We start from the raw sequence: 7,158 nt of genomic DNA, 5'->3' as shown, positions 1-7,158 counted from the left end.
TTCAAGATCGGGGCTAATTGCCACCGCCCCGTCGACCTCCCAGACACCAAGTGACTGAACTGGAGGGAGGCGAACGTTTGATGTCTGGAGAGTGTCCAGACCTGATCTAGAACACTGTTTGACCCAGAGCCCAACCCACCATCACCCCGCAGCGTGGAGCAAGAGCCTAAACCCACCGCTGATGGAGAGCCAGAGCCCGCTGCGACCGATGAGCCATCGCCAAATGGAGCAACAGTACTAAGGATCGCCCCAGAGCTAGAGCCCAACATGTCAATACCAGGTGTGAGAGCTGGCTACACTACAGTGTGGAGCTCTCCACACAGTATGGCAGAAAGCAAGGCGAGCAAGGGAAATGAACGTACAGTATGCCAGCTACCTACTGCCTTATTGTTTATTGTGTCTGAAATTGAACACTATCAGGTTCAAGCAAAAGGTCTATTTCAGCTTTGTGTACAAATGTGAGAACGGTGTGCTTTCTATTATAGTTTTTTCTTTTCTTTTCTTTTTTGGCTTTGTTATTTTGATTTTGCTCAAAGCAACATCTATTGGGCAAAAATGGGGAATTGGTCTTCTGTGTGGGAATGAGAATGGAGACTAAGGTGCCGGAAATGAAAGGTGAATGTTCCATCTACCTCTCTGCTGCTTTCATATAGAGTACCACACAATCAATAACAAAGAACAGAAAAAAACACCATTCTTCAAAGTATGGCTCATTCTCTTTGAACATTGACGTTATTGGGCTTGGAAGAAGTTTGATATGGCTCATGAATGAATCATCACACACTTAGATGTGACCATAGTAGTGGATGTAATGTGATGTTATCTCATCTTTTTAAGGAAAACGCAATGCTCCCTGGCCATTCAGGCCATCTGTGATTGAAACTTTCATGTTAACGTGTGGGGTGGGTGTGCATCTCAAAAACAGAATTCACTAGCCTATCAATAATATCAGTTACCCCAATGGGAACATGTGACCTTAAATAAACGAACGTGAAAATGCTGGCGTGATTATGCAAACAAAAAGCAAATAGATTTATTGTTAACATGTTTACGTGTTTGTGCGCGTTAAACCTTTTGTCATGGAAAATCGAGGCTATATATAAATGCAAACTACGACTCGCAAGCCTTTTATGTGACAATCTTTTGTCAAGCAAACCACACTTCAGACTTTGATTTGCATTATGGGAGAAAATAAAGTAACCATAATCAAACTAAAATTGTTTATTCCAATTTGCTTTTTTGAATCAAGGCATTTAGGGGCATGTAATGGATTCTGTTGTTTTGGTAAATTTTTTATTAGACAGTCGTCTTGCCGCTACATCCAATGGCAGTAATTCAACTCTCTCATTTGTCACAGTGGGGCGATTCTTCTCCGGAAAACATCATTACATTAGGCATTTATCTCTACAAACAGGGGAATTTATTAGCTTGAAAATGAAAATGACTGCAAGATATTTGTGCTCAGAACATACAGGAAATCCAAAGAATCTGGAAACTGTTTACAATTAAAAGTAGCTCCAATTATGATTATCATAAATTGTGTACATGTCTGAAATGCTAATGTATGTGTGATGTGTGCTGGGGTGTAAAGGGGGTTACGCACCAGCTGCATTGAATTATACTCTGTCACCTCAGTTCCTGATAATATAGGAAGAAGTCAATGAGCGCTACACAAATGGCAAACAAACAAAATGCAAATAGCCTATAGGCCTATTTATGGCAAAGTTCAGCGAGCTCGGGAAAAAAAAACCCCAAAGCTTTATTATTATTTTGCCTGTTAAAAATTATTTAAACCAGCCTAAGATGGTTTAAGCTGGTCTCCCCCTGCTGAAAAAAGATCTAAAACTAGTCTAAGCTGGTTGGATGGTTTTAGCTGGTCTTCCAGCCTGGTCATAGCTGGGTTGCAGGCTGGTTTTAGAGGGGTTTTGACCACTTCTTTAGCTGGCCAGGCTGGTCTTAGCTGTTCAAGCAGGGAGACCAACTGACCAATCAACTATAACCAGCTTAGCTGAGCCGGAAGACCAGCTAAAACCAGCTACTTCCAGCTTAAACCGACTAAGACCAGCCAACTAGCTGTTTTTTTTCAGCAGGGCCATCTTAGCCTAAAAATAGTGCTAAAACCTTCTAAAAGTAGCCAATAGACCAATTTAATTTTAGGTTAAGTAAGATGCAAGAAATCTAAGTGACAAAAAAAATGACATCGATATGTTATCCACCGTATTTTGCATCGCATTTCCTGTAAATGTGCAAGACTTCTGTTTCATTAGCTGCTTTAGTAAATAACTTGAAGAATGATGAAGTGCAGTAACCAGTAACCAAACCAATGTATTCATGATTATGATAAAATTAGCAATATCAAGCAGCATAACAGGCTGCTTTTGTACAGCTAAAATAACTGGAAGTGGATGACAGCCTACCGAAAGCACCAAATACATACACATAAGCTAGATAGTTTTTTTTTTAAAGATTTATTTAAAAGAATGCTGTTAATATATAAATTATTATGAAATTAATTAATGCGTAAAATAATTATTACGTGCTGCCAAGCACAACCCAAGGGAAAGTATGTTACTGTTCTTTTACTGTTCAGTAGGCTCTGATACTGATTAGACAGATTGTTTATCTGGGATGTGAGAATCTGTTGAGATTTGCAATCAATATTGTTGCCCATTTTCAAGAAAATCTTTCAGTTCTTCTCGTGCACTTGTAACGGAACCAATCAAAGTTTTCAAATAAATGAACTTTTCCATGACATTCTAATTTATTGAGATGCACCTGTATACACAGCTTTCTATAGCTATAAGAGTAAGACCTCGCCCTGAACTTTGAATACGTTACAAGTCTGCCCTCTACAGGAAAATATACCAAACTGCAGGCTCGTACTTGCAGATACATTGTTTGACCAGCAGGTGGCAGCAGATACAAACACTTCATCATTCAGCGCTTTCATCCCTTTTCTCCATGCCAATCGCATGATTAATAATTTTAGAAAAGACCTCACAGGAGAAAGAAATTAGGCTAATTTGTGTTAGAATAACTGTCAGACGCAGAAAGTACATTATTATTGTAGGAACGGGCATATTAAGCGTGACAGTGATGAATGCCATTGTCAACACTAATTTTCTTGCCCAGACATGAAATGTGAGCTCCTATTCTCTTACTTGAGCACTCATCAAACAAAACTTTGGCAGAAATGCATTTCCCTTAGCTGTTAGTGCCATCTGTACAGCTCTTGCCAGCTCCTCTGTGGAAACACAAATAGAAGAGCTTCCAAACTTATTGTTTTTAAACTACAAGACTACCCTGAGAAAAAAGGTTAGGCCTAATTGTTTGTTTGTTTTGTTTTTGTAAATTAATTTACCACATTTTTCCAATGTACCATCCAATATAATTAATTTTGCAATTTAATTTCAATATGCAATGGTGTTGGGGGGTAACGCATCACAAGTAATGCAAGTTACATAATCACGTTACTTTTTCTAGTAACTATGCATTAATTTTAAATTAACAATGAAATATCTGAGTTACTTTTTCAAATAAGTAATGCAAGTTACTTTGTTTTCCCATTCATTTCACTGACACCTCTCCAGTCCCGTGTTGAGAGAAATCGGAGGCACTTCATTCAGCCTGAGGCTTAATTTCATTTTTCGCTGTGAAAGAGCCTTTACAGTTGCCAAAAAAAAGAACTTTTGGGTATTTTGTTATTAAAAAATAAATAAGCAAGCCCAGTCCAGGTGACTAAAAGTAACGCAAAAGTAATATAATGCATTACTTTCCATGAAGAGTAACTAAACAACTCAATTAGTTACTTTTTATGGAGTAACACAATTTGTAATGCATTACTTTTAAAAGTAACTTTCCTTACACTGTAAAAGAAACCATAGCAAATCCAATGCATGTCTAATGTGAAAACGTTTTTTAACAGTAAGTAGCAAAGTACTTTGTTTGGCTTAAACTGCAAAAATAGAACAATCACATATTAATACGCCAAAAAAGAAAGAAACTGCTGTGCATGTGAACTGTCAATGTTTTAGACAGTTTTGACGGTTATTACCACAGATCCGGATGACAGAAAGAGTATATCAGCTTATTTTCAGGCAGACGAAAATTTGGGAGGCAGAAAATAGGCACACCTATTGAATTCTATGGTGTACATAGAAACAATCACAATGGCACAGAAACCACACAAAGAAGGTTACTATACCATGCAAGATGTCTCAAATGACAATGACACCCGCTTTTAATGACATGATTGCTCGTGGTGGTAATCTGATAGCCTTTGAGATCTTTTCTAACAAAGTAACATTGTCCAGGAATTGTACTGAAATTATGCTATAGTGATGATAGCCAAACTGAAGAAGATGATGAACTATTCTGTTTTCATTTCGCCTGTTTCAGGTTGTTTCCCATACATTTATTTTATTTTGGTGTCTTTACACTGCAAAACAATGGCGTCTAAAACACAAAAAGACTATATAAATTTGTTTACATAGAAATTACCATTGAAAAAAAAAAATTGTTATAACATGATATTATGAATTTATAAATATGAAAATTAATACAAATATGTCATTATATATAATTTATTGTGTAATACATCATCTGAATGTGGGAGGTCTGCCTACCTCAACCATGTAAAGGCACCTTTGTGTTTCAGGTAGGCTATTTTCCTTTTTGGAATCAAATATCATCATGCAAATAAACCCCAATGTGTAATGCATGAGGACAATAACAATAATGCAGTTCTCACTCAAACTAAAACAGTTAGCCAGCCCCTAAGCAAGGCATTAAATTGGATACTTTTGGATGATCTGTAAAAGTTCACCATGGATTCTTTTCTAAAGCCACAGTGAAAAGCAGTTCCTCTTTATCCCTGCATGGGATATAGAGAGCTAGATAAAGGAAACATCAGTGAACTGATCCGTGAGGGAGATCATTATTTTCAGAATGACAAAATGGGGCACCGCCTTTAGATCTACTACTACACCTCGCTATATTGAGGAAAGAAGACTGGAAAAAAATATTTTAGGTTACCAAAGCGTGTCTTAAAAGGACCGTTAACCCTGGAAAAAAAAAAGTCGTAATTTTCTCCTCTTCATGTTGTTACAAAAAATAACATTAGGGATTGAGTCACCATTCACTCGCGTTGTATCCTTCTCCACACAATAACAATGAATGGTGACTGAGTCACCATTCACTCCTTTTGTATCCTTCTCCACACAGTAACAATGAATGGTGACCGAATGTGACATTCTGCGTAATATCTCCAGTTTTGTCGCGCAAAAGAATGAACATTTTACAGATTTGGAACAACATGAGAGTGGGAAAATAGTGACAGAATGTTCACCCTATCCCTTTACATAACCGCGTCTAATTAAACCTACCAGATATGAACACAATTGTCTATATAGGCTATGTCTTGATTTTACTCTCCCATTCCTTACTCTGGGCAGTCCAGGTGTATGTGGTGGCCGTATTTCGTGTCCAGGTTGGGTTCAGTCAGTGTATTATTTGATCATATCGTTGTCTTTCCTCAGAGGCGCTGCTGATTGGGCGGATTAATTCGCGTGCATCTTGAAGCGGCGTGTGCACGCGCTCTTGCCTCTCACAGTCTCAGCGCGCGACATATGGGCAGGCGAATTTAAACCGCAACAATATAAATACTGTCCAACGATCAGGATCCTCGTCCATATTCGCAAACCGTCCAGAAAACTTCGTGGGAACTTCGCAGGCATCATTTAACGGATTACGAATTCTTCATTTCAAGCACGGAAGACAACAATAAACAGTAAACACAGTGTTTCATAAAGGGATTGCAATGTTTCCGACCAAGGCGATAATCTTGGTGCTTCTTTTCTTTGGCTGCGCAGGTAAGATCGCGTGCAAGTGTCATGCAATACTCGCACACGAAATATAGACAGTTATATAATGAAGAGCTAGGGTTTTGTGCTTTTTTCTGATTTGCATGCTACTTTTATGGTCAGTGATGTAGTGTCGGTGGCAGGTGCATCTGTGGACCTGTTTGAATTCTGCTGTGCTCATTGATCAACACTGTTGCATACAGTTTGTGAGAGGCAATGTGTTGTTTACAATACTGCATGTCAGATAACGTAAGTGTCCTTATAATATAGTTTATAGGAACTGTTGTGAGCTAATTTGCTAGGCTAGATCCAGTGGGCTTTGACAATGGAACCTGTCCTTTAACTAGACAGGATTATCTGAGCTAATATTATAAGCAGCCCTGTATTTGTGCACTGAGTTAAAGCCTCTGTAAGATAGCAGAAGGATTCGAAAGAATCGCATTGATTTCCATTGATCCTCAGTAAATCCTTATGGGACAGTGGTGGGATGAATTTCTTGGCAATCCACCTGCTGCACGAGTCGAGAAAGAGCCAATCAGCGAGTTTGGGCGGGAACTGACTATGATGTAATTAACCTGTTTTCTGTATTACCTCATAGGCAACGCGGAATCCCAACTAGCCTACATTGTAGCTATGAAGAGTGTTATCAAAGTCGTTTTATATAAATGTATGGCTGAATTACATTGCTTTTGTATGTAAGTTAATCCATTTATTTGTGTTTATAAATGTTTGCACTTAACCATTTAACAAGTGCACTTGTCTAGAGTTTTTAAAAATATATGTAAAGTTTTTACAGAGCTTTATTTACACACAATCATTTAGATAATCAATACTGTGCACTTTGAACTTCTGAATGTTTGTTCAGTAGTTTGTATGTAACATGACACATTAACATTAATTGTGATTCTTTTAAAGGGGTCATATGACGTTGCTAAAAGGAACATTATTTTGTGTATTTGGTGTAATGAAATGTGTTTATGCGGTTTAAGGTTCAAAAAACACATTATTTTCCACATACTGTACATTATTGTTTCTATGCCCCAAAAACTCGCTTTAAATATAAAAAATATAAAAACTCTTTAAATATAAAAAACGTACTTACAGTCCGTGAGTCAGAACAGCCGGCATGGTAGTCTACTCTCCCAGGATCAGGAAACGGTCCTCCATAAAATGTGCTGCACACATCTGAATATTTGGGTTGAAGTGTTCTGGAACAGTGTTGTAAATACAACTTAACCACTGATTTCTAGTCGTGTCCATTTTTGGAAGGCCAAACAAAGTAGTTTCGCTTTCACAA

Source organism: Sinocyclocheilus anshuiensis, unplaced genomic scaffold, assembly GCF_001515605.1.
Source record: "Sinocyclocheilus anshuiensis isolate Anshui unplaced genomic scaffold, SAMN03320099.WGS_v1.1 scaffold1144, whole genome shotgun sequence".
Classification (NCBI taxonomy): Eukaryota; Metazoa; Chordata; class Actinopteri; order Cypriniformes; family Cyprinidae; genus Sinocyclocheilus; species Sinocyclocheilus anshuiensis.
Note: the sequence above shows the minus strand (reverse complement) of the source record.